Source organism: Cervus elaphus, chromosome 22 (genome assembly GCF_910594005.1).
Source record: "Cervus elaphus chromosome 22, mCerEla1.1, whole genome shotgun sequence".
NCBI lineage: Eukaryota > Metazoa > Chordata > Mammalia > Artiodactyla > Cervidae > Cervus > Cervus elaphus.
The window spans coordinates 26648617-26662339 of NC_057836.1; the positions used below are offsets into that span (position 1 = coordinate 26648617).

The 13723-nt window shown below is 37.9% G+C and overlaps 1 long non-coding RNA gene across 1 annotated transcript in view; it reads right to left on the reverse strand.

Annotated features, from left to right (window-relative positions):
• Positions 1–6373: 6373 nt before the first annotated feature.
• Positions 6374–13723, reverse strand: part of LOC122680624 — a 40505-nt gene continuing 33155 nt past the window's right edge. The window contains exon 3 of the long non-coding RNA XR_006336736.1: positions 6374–6489. This is a non-coding gene — a long non-coding RNA (uncharacterized LOC122680624). The remainder of the gene's footprint in view (positions 6490–13723) is intronic.

The following is a 13723-nucleotide window of genomic DNA, read 5'->3' on the forward strand; positions in this document are numbered from 1 at the left end:
GAAGTATTAATCGCTCAGTCATGTCTGACCCCACGGACTTTGTGACCCCATGGACTGTAACCCATCAAGCTCCTCTGACCATGGCATTCTCCAGGCATGAATACTGGAGTGGGTAGCCATTCCCTTCTTAGGGGATCTTCCTGACCCAGGGATAGAACTAGAGTCTTCTGCACTTGCAGGCATATTCTTTACCTGTTCTGGTTATAAAACAATGATATACTAAACTTCTGTTGTACTTTATTACACAGTCACATCAAACTATATTTGACACTATGAGCAAACACAGTATCAGAGGTTTGGGTACAAAAGAAAAGGCACCTGGAGAATGAGGAGTGAACTGACTGCAGAACACAGAAGGATTACTGGGCAGTGTGGAGGACCCATTTGAGGTTTGCAGTCATAAATTTAAAGTGAGAACTGTCAGAATGTGAAACTTAAATAAAGGTAAAGATCAGGTTAGAGGAGTATTCAAATTTAATTCTTATTGTGAACTGACCAGTTAAACACATGTGAGGAGAAGAGATAAAGTTACATACCAAAGAATGACTATTATTTTAGACCAAGTGATGCAAACAGGGAAAACAGAGAAGTGAGGACAAGAAGAGGTGAAAACTCAAGTTGAGCGGGCTGAACATCCCAAAGGGGTTTCAGATTTGTAAAGCTGGAAAAGAAGGAGTCTGTAATATTACTCAACTCTTAGACTTTAATTTGATTAGATCCTTTGTCCACCCTTGAATCGGTCATCGGTGCCCTCAGTGCTAATAAAAGTGTACACTTTATTGTTCAGTCCTAAGTCATGTTCTATTCTTTGAGACGCTATAGACTGCAGCATGCCAGGCTGCTCAGCCTTCACTGTCTCCTGGAGTTTGCTCAAATTCATGTCCATTGAGTTGGTGATGCTATCTAACCATCTCGCCCTCTGCTGCCCCCTTCTCCTCCTGCCTTCAGTCTTTCCCAGCATCAGGGTCTTTTCCAGTGAGTCAGCTCTTTGCATCAGGTGGCCAGAGTACTGGCTCAGCTTCAGCATTAGTCCTATTAAAAAGCAAAGACATCACTTTGCCAACAAAGGTCCATCTAGTCAAGGCTATGGTTTTTCCAGTAGTCATGTATGGATGTGAGATTTGGACCATAAAGAAAGCTGAGAGCCAAAGAATTGATGCTTTCAAACTGTGGGGCTGGAGAAGACTCTTGAGAGTCCCTTGGACTGCAAGGAGATCAAAGCATTCAATCCTAAGAGAAACCAACCCTGAATATTCATTGAAAGGACTGATGCTGAAGCTGAAGCTCCAATACTCTGGCCACCTGATGTGAAGAGCTGACTCACTGGAAAAGACCCCGATGTTGGGAAAGATTAAAGGCAGGAGGAGAAGAGGGCAGCAGAGGAGGAGATGGTTGGATGGCATCACCAACTCAATGGCCACGAGTTTGAGCAAACTCCTGGAGATAATGAAGAACAGTGAAGCCTGGCATGCTGCAGTCCATGGGGTTGCAAAGAACCAAACACAACTCAGAGACTGAACAACCACAAGGAAAACAAAGTATAAGTGGGCATCTGAACAATGCTACTCTTTCTCTGTGCTGTTTTATGAAAGAAAGAACTGAGACTTGTTGGGAATTTCCTGGCTGTCCAGTGGTTAAAATTTCACCTTCCTACACAGGAGGTGTGGGCTCGATCCCTGGTCAGGGAGCTAAGATCCCACATGCCTCATGGCCAAAAAACCGAAACATAAAACAGAAACAATATTGTAACAAATTCAATAAAGACAATAAAAATGGTCCACATTAAAAAAAAAAAAGGAATTGAGGCTTGTGTAAGAAAGGGTAATATATTCACACACGCTGGTGTGTTTTGCATGACTTTAGGACCTGGGATAGTGCTAAGGTTTGTTAACTCTTTGTGTCAGAGAGGCAGAATTTTGTTTTCAGAAATTTACTTCTCCCTGGTGACCCCCCAAGTGGCAGAATATAATTTTATTGTACTTCTACCGTAAAGATTTTTTTATATCTATTGAACCATGGATTCTGGACTGAGAGGAACTAATATTATGTTTCCTATGATAAGACTATAAACACTAGAGAGCTGTCTCCTTAAGCCGGCCTAAGGCAGCCCAGAACTATGGAGAAAAACTTCAAAGTCATATCGCAGAATTTCAGTGGATATCATCTTCCCTAAACTAAAGCAAAAAGGTAGAGGTAAATAATTCTTGTTAATATTATTTCTCTAGTTTTCTGATCAGTGTTACTAGAGGTTTTTAAACCTCTAATGTTTTACTAGAATCAATGTTTTACTGGTATCTTCAAAGAAACCCCTTTTAAGTTTTGATGATCAACTCCATTGGTTTTTGTTCATTTGGATGTTTTTCATTTTATGAATTTCTGATCTAAGTTTTTATGATTTCATCCCTTCAACTTTGGGCTTACTATGCTCTTTGGATTTATTGTGCTGAATACTCTGTTGAGTTTATAAAGCAGATGGTCAATACTGATGAAAGTTCCATGTATGCTTAAAATGAGTGTATAGTCTTTCTTTGTTACTGACAGCATAAAAATAAATTTTGATTCTACATATATGTATATATATACATACTCATAAACATACGTATGTATGTTTATATGTATAACTATACATATGTATAACTATACAACTTGTGACTTGAAAATTAATCATATTTCCATTATTTTAATGGGTCTGTTCAAATTTTTGACATGTATATTGATGTCTAAGGTTTATTTATTCTCTCTTCTCCCAATAAGACAAAATCCTTAACTATTTTATCTCCAATATTCCTCCATTTCATTTTCTGTTTTTGTCCAGCATTTCGGTTTCAACTTGTTTCCTGAACACACACACACACACACACCTTTTGTTTTGCAGTCAAAGACAGAAGCTTCTGTTTTCTTCTGTAGACTTTTATCCTCTAAAAATTGGGAATCTTCTGTGCTGTTTTTTTCCCCTTCATTCATTCTCTATATATAAAGTCAAAGTCACTCTCAATTTCATGTCTTCCTATCTCCTGAATACATTTCTTTTCTCCATCTTCACGTCTCCCCTTCACACATGTAAAGAGACTACCATCATCTCTAGCTTGAAATGAGATTCCTAACTAGTCTTCTTGCCTCTAGTTTTGCCCACTTCTGATCCATTCCACCCACACAGCAGTCAGAATGGTACTTCATATCAAAACATGACTTCTTGTTTAAAATCCTTTCAAGATTCTTACTGTTCTTAGAAAAATTTAAACTTCTTAATGTAGCTTAACAGGATGCTATTGCCTTAGTCGTCTTGTGTTTCGATCCATCTCCTCTCTTGTTCACTCTGTTTCCAGTCGTTCTGGGCATCTCTGTGTTTCCTGCACACAGCAGGATCTTTCACCTCTACGCTGCTACATGAGTATTTCCTTCTAACTAGTGCACACTTGTCTGTTTTGCTTGGCTAATCTTTATTCATCCTTCAGACCTGAGCTTAGAAGCTATTTCCTTTCGGAAGACTATGCTGAAGTAACTCCTCATCTAGATGTCATGTTCTCTGAGCTTGTTCAGTATTATACTACTTCTTAGAAACCTCGGGCTGACTTCACTATAATTGCTTTTTAGGATTTGCTGTCTTTCCTGGACTAAAACCTGTGATGACAGGAATCAAATATGTAGTGCTTGACATACAAAACAACTTAATAAATATTTGGGTAATTAATATTGAATGGATTGTGGAAAGGATAAATGATTAAATACAGGTGTTATTCTGGTACTGAGCTTACACTGGAAAAACTTTTGTTGAGAAATGCACTAGGAAATTACTCTAAAGGGGAATTTGATAAAGGGTGAGTTTATCTTACATCCTCTAAAGGGGAAAAAATGGAAACTTCACGAGCCTGCAAGGTGGCCAGGTAACCCTGCAACCTTGCTTATAACACCAAATAGAGAGCACACCATACTGTCTGTAGTGATACAACTGGCAAGAGAAGATTGAGAGCCAGAGCAAGAGATATGAAAAAATTGTAGGCGACTCTTCTCTCTAGAATTCAGGGAATGTGTGATCTTGAGATAAATCACTTAATCTCTTGATGTCTCATTTTAACTATTGAGTATCTAATGAATGATTATTCTTAACTACTGCATGGGGTATTGTGAGACTTAATTTGCTAATGTTTATAGAGTGCTTCAGATTGTCTGATTAAAAGTATGAAGTATCATCATTATTATACTATAAGAGTATGTGAAATTTTATTTTAATTTCATAAATATGAAATTATACCTTTCTACTTTCACTGAAAACGTTCTGAAATTCACACACATAAATTGGTACATGTTTGAATCTAGGTCTGCAGGCACTCATGTTAGCTGTTCTTATTCCTGTCTATCGACCTTGCCTGCATCTCTATTGTCCAAAAGTTTACATGATTTTGACTACAGTAGACCCTACAAAAAAGGCACAATTTCTTTTTGTTAAATCACTGCTCATATAAGTTGAGATCGGTGTATTAGGATGACTTTTTCTTTCTCTTCAACCTTTGATTCATTTGGTGGATAATTTCCTCATTTCTGGGCTTCCCTGGTGGCTCAGATGGTAAAGAATGTGGGAGACCTGGGTTTGATCCCTGGGTCGGGAAGATCACCTAGAGAAGGAAATGGCAACCCACTCCAGTATTCTTGTCTGGAAAATCCCATGGACGAGGGAGCCTGGCAGGCTACAGTCCACGGACATGACTGAGTGACTTCACTTTCCTCATTTTTAAATGTAAGCCTCTTTATGGGTCATTTGCAGTGATGTGAATGGACTCAGAGTCAGTCATACAGAGTGAAGTAAGTCAGAGAAAGAAAAAGAAATACTGCATGTTAACAGAAGATCCCTTAGAGCTGGAAATGGCAATCTGCTCCAGTATTCTTGCCTGGAAAATTCCATGGACAGAGGAGTCTGGCAGGCCACAGTCTATGGGGTTGCAAAGAGTTGGACATGACTGGGCGATTGTGCACAGCACAGCGTGGAGACTAGAAAAATGGTACAGATGAACCTATTTGCTGGGCAGGAATAGAGACTCAGACATAGAGGATGGACACGGGGAGAAGGACGAGTTGAGGCAGTAGCACGGACATACATACAGTACCGTGTGTGAAATAGGCAGCTATGGGAAGCCGCTGTGTCGCAGAAGGAGCTCAGCTTGGTGCTCCGTGATGACCTGAAGGGGTGGGGTGGGGTAGGGGGGAGGCAGGTCTCAGAGGGAGGGGAGATACGTATACACATGGCTGGTTCACACTGCTGTACAGCAGAAACGAACACATTCTAAAGCAATTATATTCCAAAAAATAATAAAATAATACATAAATGTGATCCGCTTTGTATGTGGCAGTTTTCTTCCCACATTCTTAAATATCCTCTCGGTTTTGTACCCAGTCTGTGAAAGTGTGCAAGTTCAATCATTTTTCCCGGAAGTGCACCCCTGGAGCGCCATGCTGCTTCCCTCCGTCCGGGTTGCGCTCCATGCTTGCTATGGACCATGGAGATTTGGTGTTACCCTCCTGTGGCACTTTCCTTATTCTCTGGATGCACTGTCCTTATGTTTCTTTGAAATGGCAACCCACTCCAGTACTCTTGCCTGGAGAATCCCACGGATAGAGGAGCCTGGTAGGCTACAGTCCATGGGGTTGCAAAGAGTTGGACACGACTGAGCGACTTCACTTCACTTCACCTGTTCCTCTAGAATCTTCCTCAGAAATGTGTATAGGAGGTAAAATTTTGGTAATATTGCCTGTCTTAAAATGTCACTATTTTACCTAAACACTCAACAGACAGTTTGACTATAGGGTTCCAATAGAAAGTAATCTTCATTCAGAATGTTATAGAGTGTCTCCCTTTTTTTCCAGGTTCAATGTTGCCGTTTTTATTTTTCATCTTTCATATTTTTTTTCCTGAAAAGTTTAGGATCTTCTTTCTACCTTCAATGTTATAAAAATGTATGATGATGCATATGGGTGAGGGTTTTTTTCATTTATTGTGTTTGGCACTTAATCCGGCAAGTTAGATCCTTTGGTTCTGTGAATCTCTTTCATGTCTGGCTTAATATAAGACAGCTGGATCCTCATAGCTGCTTCTCTATTCAATTTGTTGTGATATTACATATTGTGTAAACTCTGAAAAACTCCTGCATACACTTATGAGAGTATGAAAGTGAGTAAGGAAAATAAAGTCTTATACTATTATTATGAAAATAATTTTGACCTTGCAGATCTCCTAAAGAGGCTGTGGGGGAATCCCCTGGGCCTCCAGACCACACAGTTTAAGGACTGTTTGTGCGCACACAGACACACAAACACATATACACACACACACTCTCTCTTCAAAAACTTACCTTGCTTTTTTTGTCTTTTTTATTTATGGTTTTTTTTTTTTTTTTTTACAGGTTTTCTTTTTCGGTTCTATCTTGTTTTGTTGGAGTCTCCCTATGTTAGAGATTTTCTTCAAGCATCTGATAACAGTTGATTGACAGTCCACATCTAAGAATGAAATCCTGATTAGATACTGTTTTGGGGGAAATAATCTTCAATTAGTGACTTCCTCCCAGGGCTGAGGATATCAACCCTATTAAATGCAATGACTTTTTTTTTTTTAAACCACATACTTTAGAAATCTGCTTTTACTACCCTGAAATGAAAATAGCAGAATGTAACCTATCAACACATGTGATTTTACCAATAACACTGCCATGCCATAACTATAATGTAAAAAAGAAACAGCAGAAAATCACCCTAATAAAATATGTATTTCAATGTGTAAACCATCAGGCATAGGTACTCTACACTTCACTGTGCACATAATGAGGTAGTCAGCTGTTTGCACATACTTGTAGAATCTCTAAAGGTGACAGCTATAAATACAGACTGATACAGCTGTCTTGATGTACAGTACTGACATCTTAAGTACCATAAGCAGCACTGTTCTTTGCAATGTGATTTTAGGAAATGGTGAAGAACTCTTGGTTAAACTACAAACCAAACAATGTGCTGGCTTGCTTCAATTTATAATGGCATCTCTGAAAAATTCAGTCTATGTTCAGGCCATGCCAAAATACCTGTCTCTATATGTAAAATATAAAGATAAGAGAAGATATCACTTATATGCAAAATGCACTTAAGACTATAGATTCACATGGTTTAAAACTTTTTTTTTTTTTTTGCATATGTGTTGCCTACCGAGCAATCAGAAAATCTTCAGAGATGTGGGATAATTCTTCACTGTGAGGGAGTTTTATATGTGAGATGTCTGGAATCTGAGTCTCCTACTCATTAAATGCCAGTAATGTTCTCCCAATTCTTGTGGCAACCGACACATAATCTAACTTAGCACTCTTCTAAGAAATCCTGCTCCACACTGATCAGAACAAGAGTTCACATTTTGTTTGGAGAACCTTAAAGCGTGGTTCATCATATCAGTTTCTCTTTAGTTTACAAATCAGCCCTTCCCCCTCTCTAAGACTCATGTGCCTAATTCTGAAACTCTGGTTCCAAGGCTTTGGAGAATAGGATGTGAGGCTGGGCAGACTGTCTAGGTGGAGGGTAGTGCTTGAGAAGGCTGATGACAGAGAAGTAGTCAAGATTTAGCAAAATGCCCAAATGTTTTTAATATAAACTCTCAGCCATTTCTCTGGTTACACACTGTTAGGGCTCTTGCTTTTTGTTGAAAACACTTAGTGCTTTCCAGTATTCTACAAGGAACATTGGTTTCCTTCCCCTCACTTTCCCTCCTGTAAGCACAAAAGTCTTAGCTTCCTCTGGTCTTCTTAGCACTTAGCTCTCTTCTACTTTCACTTCCCAAAACTTTGTTGACCTCTCTCATCTACTGTTGTCTTCCCCTGGGTCTCCTCCTTGAAGTTTTAAAGATTTTTATTTATTTACACTTTTGGAAGGTAATTTAAAGAAACAGTATTTAATCAACAATATTGAATTGGAAGTCCCTGTATTAATTTGTAATTAGAAAAATCAATATCATTAAGGTATGGCAGAGACTAAAGATTTATGAAAAGGAAACCCAAGAGACTTTTAAACTATTTCTTGGCATTCTCTAAACGTTAACATCACAAAGCTGTATGTATGGCCACAGTCTCTATTCTATTAGAAGTGTCTTTCTAATAGGGACAAGAAAATTTTGTACTGATACTAAGAAATTTTCCTTGTTTTCCTTGTTTTTGTTCTAGAGAATGTTTAAAAAATATATTCAAACATAATTGATATACAACATTACATTCATTTCAGGTATCATAGATAGTAATTTGACATTTACATAATTTGCAGAATGATCACCATAAGTCTAGTAACCATTTGGCCCCAAACAGTTATGTTGACCTTATTCTTTATGTTGTATGTTACTTGCCCATGGCTTATTTATGTTAATACTTGAGATTTGTACCTCTTAATTCTCTTCACCTATGTCTTCCAAACCCCTACCTCCTTCCCCTCTTGTGACTATCTACTTGTTCTCTATAAGTCTGTTTTATTCTACATACTCCATATATGAGATCATATGTTCATCTTTCTCAGTCTGACCTATTTCAATTTAGCATCACATTCTCTAGATCCATCCACATTGTTGCAAATGGCAAGAATTTATCTATTTTTTATGGCTGAGTGGTATTCCATTCTTTACATATACCATATATTCTTTTCACAAGAAACTGTGGAAAATTCTAAAAGAGATGAGTGAAAAAGTTGGCTTAAAGCTCAACATTCAGAAAACTAAGATCATGGCATCCGGTCCCATCACTTCATGGCAAATAGATGGGGAAACAATGGGAACAGTAGCTGACTTTATTTTCTTGGGTTCCAAAATCACTGCAGCTGGTGACTGCAGCCATGAAATTAAAAGACGCTTGCTCCTTGGAAGAAAAGTTATGACCAACCTAGATAGCACATTAAAAAGCAGAGACATTACTTTGCCAACAAAGGTCCATCTAGTCAAGGCTATGGTTTTCCCAGTAGTCATGTATGGATGTGAGAGTTGGACTATAAAGAAAGTTGAGCACCAAAGAATTGATGCTTTTGAACTGTGGTGTTGGAGAAGACTCGAGAGCCCCCTGGATTGCAAGGAGATCCAACCAGTCCATCCTAAAGGAACTCTGTCCTGAATATTCATTGGAAGGAATGATGTTGAAGATTAAGCTCCAATCCTTTGGCCACCTGATGTGAAGAACTGACTCACTGGAAAAGACCCTGATGCTGGGAAAGATTGAAGGTGGGATGAGAAGGGGATGACAGAGGATGAGATGGTTGGATGGCATCACCGACTCAACGGACATGAGTTTGAGTCAACTCCGGGAGTTGGTGATGGGCAGGGAGACCTGGCATGCTGCAGTCCATGGGGTTGCAAAGAGCCAGACACGACTGAGTGACTGAACTGAACTGAACTGATATATTCTTTATCCATTCATTTACAGTGCACACATACTGCTACTGTATTTTGGCTATTGTAAATAGTGCCACAGTGAACACTGATGTGCATGTATCTTTTCAAGTTAGTGTTTTTCTTTTCTTTGGGTAAACATGCAAAAGTAAAGTTGATGGATCTGATGGAAGTTCTAGTTTTTAATATTTTTAAAGAACATTACTACTGATTTCCACACTGGCTGCACCAATTTATAATCTTACCAACACCACACAAGGGTTCCCTTTCTCTGCATCTTCACCAGCATTTGTTCTTTGTCATATTTTAATGGCAGTCATTCTGAGAGGTGTGAGGTGGTACTTCAGTGTAGTTTTAATTTGCATTTCTTTGATGATTAGTAATGCTGAGCACCTTTTCATGTGCCTTTTGGTAATGTATATGTCTTCTTTCAAAATACGTCTCATGAGGTCCTTTGCCAGTTTTTTAAATCTGGTTGGTTGTTTTTCTGATGTTTAATTGTATTAACTCTTTGCATTTTTGAATAGTAACCCCTTACCAGATATATTGTTTGTAAATATTTCTCCCATTCAGTAGGCTGCCTTTACTCCTTGTTGATAGCTTCTCTTGCTCTGCACAAGTTTTTTAGTTTGATGTCATTCTATTTATTTTTGCTTTTGTTTCCCTTGCCTGAGGACACAGATCCAAAAATATACTCCTAAGACCAACATAAAAGAAAGTAATGCCTACATTTTCTTCTAAGAGTTCTATGATTTCAGGTCTTTCTTTAAAGTTTTCACTCCATTTTATTTTTGTAAATAGTGTGAGAAAGAAGTCCAATTTGCTTCTTTTACATGTGGCTATCTAGTTTTCCCCACTTTTTGAAGAGGCTGTACTTTCCCCGTTGTATATTTTGGCCTCTTTTGTTGTAGACTAACTGACAATATAAGTACAGGCTTATTTCTAGTCTCTCTATTCTGTTCCACTTACTCATGTATCTATTTTTGTGCTAGCATCATACTATTTTGATTATTGTAGCTTTGTATTAGAGTTGGTATTCAGGGAACTGACACCTCCAGCTTTATTCTTCTTTCAAGATTTCTTTGGCTATTTAGAGTCTTTTGTGGTTTCATACAAATTTTAGAATAATTTTTTCTAGTTCTTTGAAAAATAGCTTTGGCCTTTGGATATGAATTGCACTGAATTTGTAGATTGCCTTGGATAGTATTGTCATTTTAACAATATTGATTATTCCAGTTAACAAGTATGGGACATCTTTCCATTTATTTGTGTTGCTTATAGTTTTCAGAGCAAAAGCCTTTTATTTCTTTGGTTAGATTTATTCCTAGATATTTTATTATTTTGAGGCAGTATTAATGTGATGACTTTCTTAATTGCTCTTTCTGATAATTTGTTGTTAGTGTATAGAAATGCAACAGATATCTGTATATTAATTTTGTATCCTGCAACTTTACTGAATTCATTTATTAGTTCTAATAGTTTTTTGGGTGGAATTTAGAGGGTTTTCTATACTTAGTATCATGCTTTCTGTAAACAGTGACATTTTTGTTTCTTACTTTCTAATCTACATTCCAGATTGTAGATTTCTAATATACAATTTTTTCTTGTATGATTTCTATGGTTAAAACTTCCAATACTAACTTGAATAAAAGTGGTGAGAGGGGGCATCCTTCCTGATCTTAGAGGAAAAGTTTTCATCTCTTCACCATTGAGTATGACGTTTTTGTGTGTTTCCCATACATATGGGTTTCCCTGGTAGGTGAGAGTGGGCATCCTTCCTGATCTTAGAGGAAAAGCTTTCATCTCTTCACCATTGAGTATGATGTTCCTGTGTGTTTGCCATACATATGGGTTTCCCTGGTAGGTGAGAGTGGGCATCCTTCCTGATCTTAGAGGAAAAGCTTTCATCTCTTCACCATTGAGTATGATGTTCCTGTGTGTTTGCCATATATATGGGTTTCCCAGATTCTGGTAGCGAATCTGTCTGCAGCAGCAGACCTCGGTTTGATCCCTGGGTTGGGAAGATCCCCTGGAAAAAGGGCAGGCTCCCACTCCAGTATTCTTGGGTTTCTCTGGTGGCTCAGATGGTGAAGAATCTACCTGCAATGCAGGAGACCTGGATTCGATCCCTGGGTTGGGAAGATCCCCTGAAGAAGGGCACGGCTACCCATTCCAGTATTCTTGCCTGGAGAGTTCCATGGACAGAGGAGCCCAGCAGGTTCATGAGGTCACAAAGAGTCAGGCACAACTGAGCAACTTTCACTTTTGTGAAATCTATTCAGTACAGATTCACTTTTGTGAATCTATGTACATATAGAGTGAAAGTTTTTCTCTCTATATATATATAGAGAGAAGTCATTCAGTCACGTCTGACTCTTTGTGACCCTATGGACTGTAGCCTACCAGGCTCCTCCGTCCATGGGATTTTTCAGGCAAGAGTACTGAAGTGGGTTGCCATTTCCTTCTCCAGGGGATCTTCCCAACCAAGGGCTCGAACCCAGGTCTCCCACATTGCAGGCAGACGCTTTACCTTCTGAGCCACCAGAGAAGCCTATATATATATATGTTGTGTTTATTATGTTGAGGTATGTTCCCTCTATACCCACTTTGTTGAGAATTATTTTAATAAATGGATGTTGAATTTGGTCAAAAGATTTTCCACATCCATTGAGCTGATCATCTGATTTTTATCCTTTAGTTTATTAATCCAATTAATACACTGATTGATTTGCAGATATCAAATCATTCTTTCATGCCCCAGATAATTCCTACTTGATCATGGTGTATGATCCTTTTAATGTATTTTTGAATTTGATTTGCTAATATTTTGTTGAGGATTTTTGCATCTACAGTCATCAACTATATTGGCCTATACATTTCTGTTTTATGTGGTTTCTTATTCTGGTTTTGCTATCAGGGTGCTGTTGGCCTTGTAGAGTGAATTTTGGAAAGCTCCTGTGCCTTCAGTTTTTGGAACAGTTTGAGAAGGATAGGTATTAGTTCTTCATTAAATCTTTTGTAGAATTTACCTGTCAATCTGTTTGGTTTTGGATTTTGTTGGAATTTTAAGAAATTATTAGTTCAATTTTATTACTGGTAATTGATCTGTTCATATTTTCTATTCCTTCCTGATTCATTCTTGGGAAACTGTACATTTATAACAATTTTTTTCATTTGCCATGTTGTTAATTTTATTGGTATATAGTTGTTCATACCAATCTCTTATAATCCTTGCTATTTCTGTGGTGTTGGTTCTAGTTTTTTCTTTCATTTCTGATTTTATTTATTTGGGCACTTTCTATCTCTTTTTTAAACTGGCTACAGTTTTATCCATTTTGTTTATCTTTTCAAAGAGCCAACTCTTAGTTTTATTAATGTCTTTATTGTTTTTTAGTCTCTATTTCATTTGTTTCCACTCTGATCTTTATTATATCTTTCCTTTTATTAACCTTGGATTTTGTTTGTTCTTTTAAGGGTTTTTTGATTTAAGTTGGACTTTTTTACTTGAGATATTTTGGGTTTGTTTGTTCTCTCTTTTCTCCTCTGGGATCCCCTTAATGCAAATGTTAGTATGCTAGGTGTTGTCCCAAAAGTTTTTCAGAACTGTCCACACTATTTAAAATTCTCTTTTCTGTTTAGCTTGGGTGATTTACACTACTCTGTATTCCAGATCATTTATTTATTCCTTTGTATCATTTAATTTACTGTTAATTCATTCCAGTGTAATTTTTAATTTTAGATATTGTATTCTTCAGCTCCGTTTGGTTCTTCATATTTTCTCTTTGTTGAAATTTTCACCATATTCATCCATTCTTTTCTCAGTTTGATGAGCATCTTTCTGATTGTGACCTTGAATTCTTTTCTAGGCTTGCTTATTATCTCCACTTCATTTAGTTCTCTTACTGAATTTATGTCTTGTTCCTTTGTCAGGGCTGACCCAGACTTTTTTCAAACTACTGCCCTGCACAGAGAATTGAACTGTGTGAGATTTTGCATGTGCCCTTTAAGAACGAAGTCTTGGTTTCTTATAGCCCTCCAGCTCTCCTGAACATAAGTCCTACTGGTTTGCAAATTCAGAAGTTCTGGGAGTTTGTCTTCCCAGTGCAGGCTCCCTGCGCTGGGGAACCCATGTGGGGCTTGGACGATTATAACATTTCTCTTATTTGTGGTCCAACATGGGTGTGTGGGTCCTGACTGTATTAGGTTTTCACATCTCCTACCCATTTTGTTATGACTTTAGTTGTGGAAAATCTTTTCTGCTAGTCTTAATGTCATTCTCACAGATAGTTGCTCTGGAGATAGTTGCTATTTTGGTATCTATGGGAGGTGGTGAGT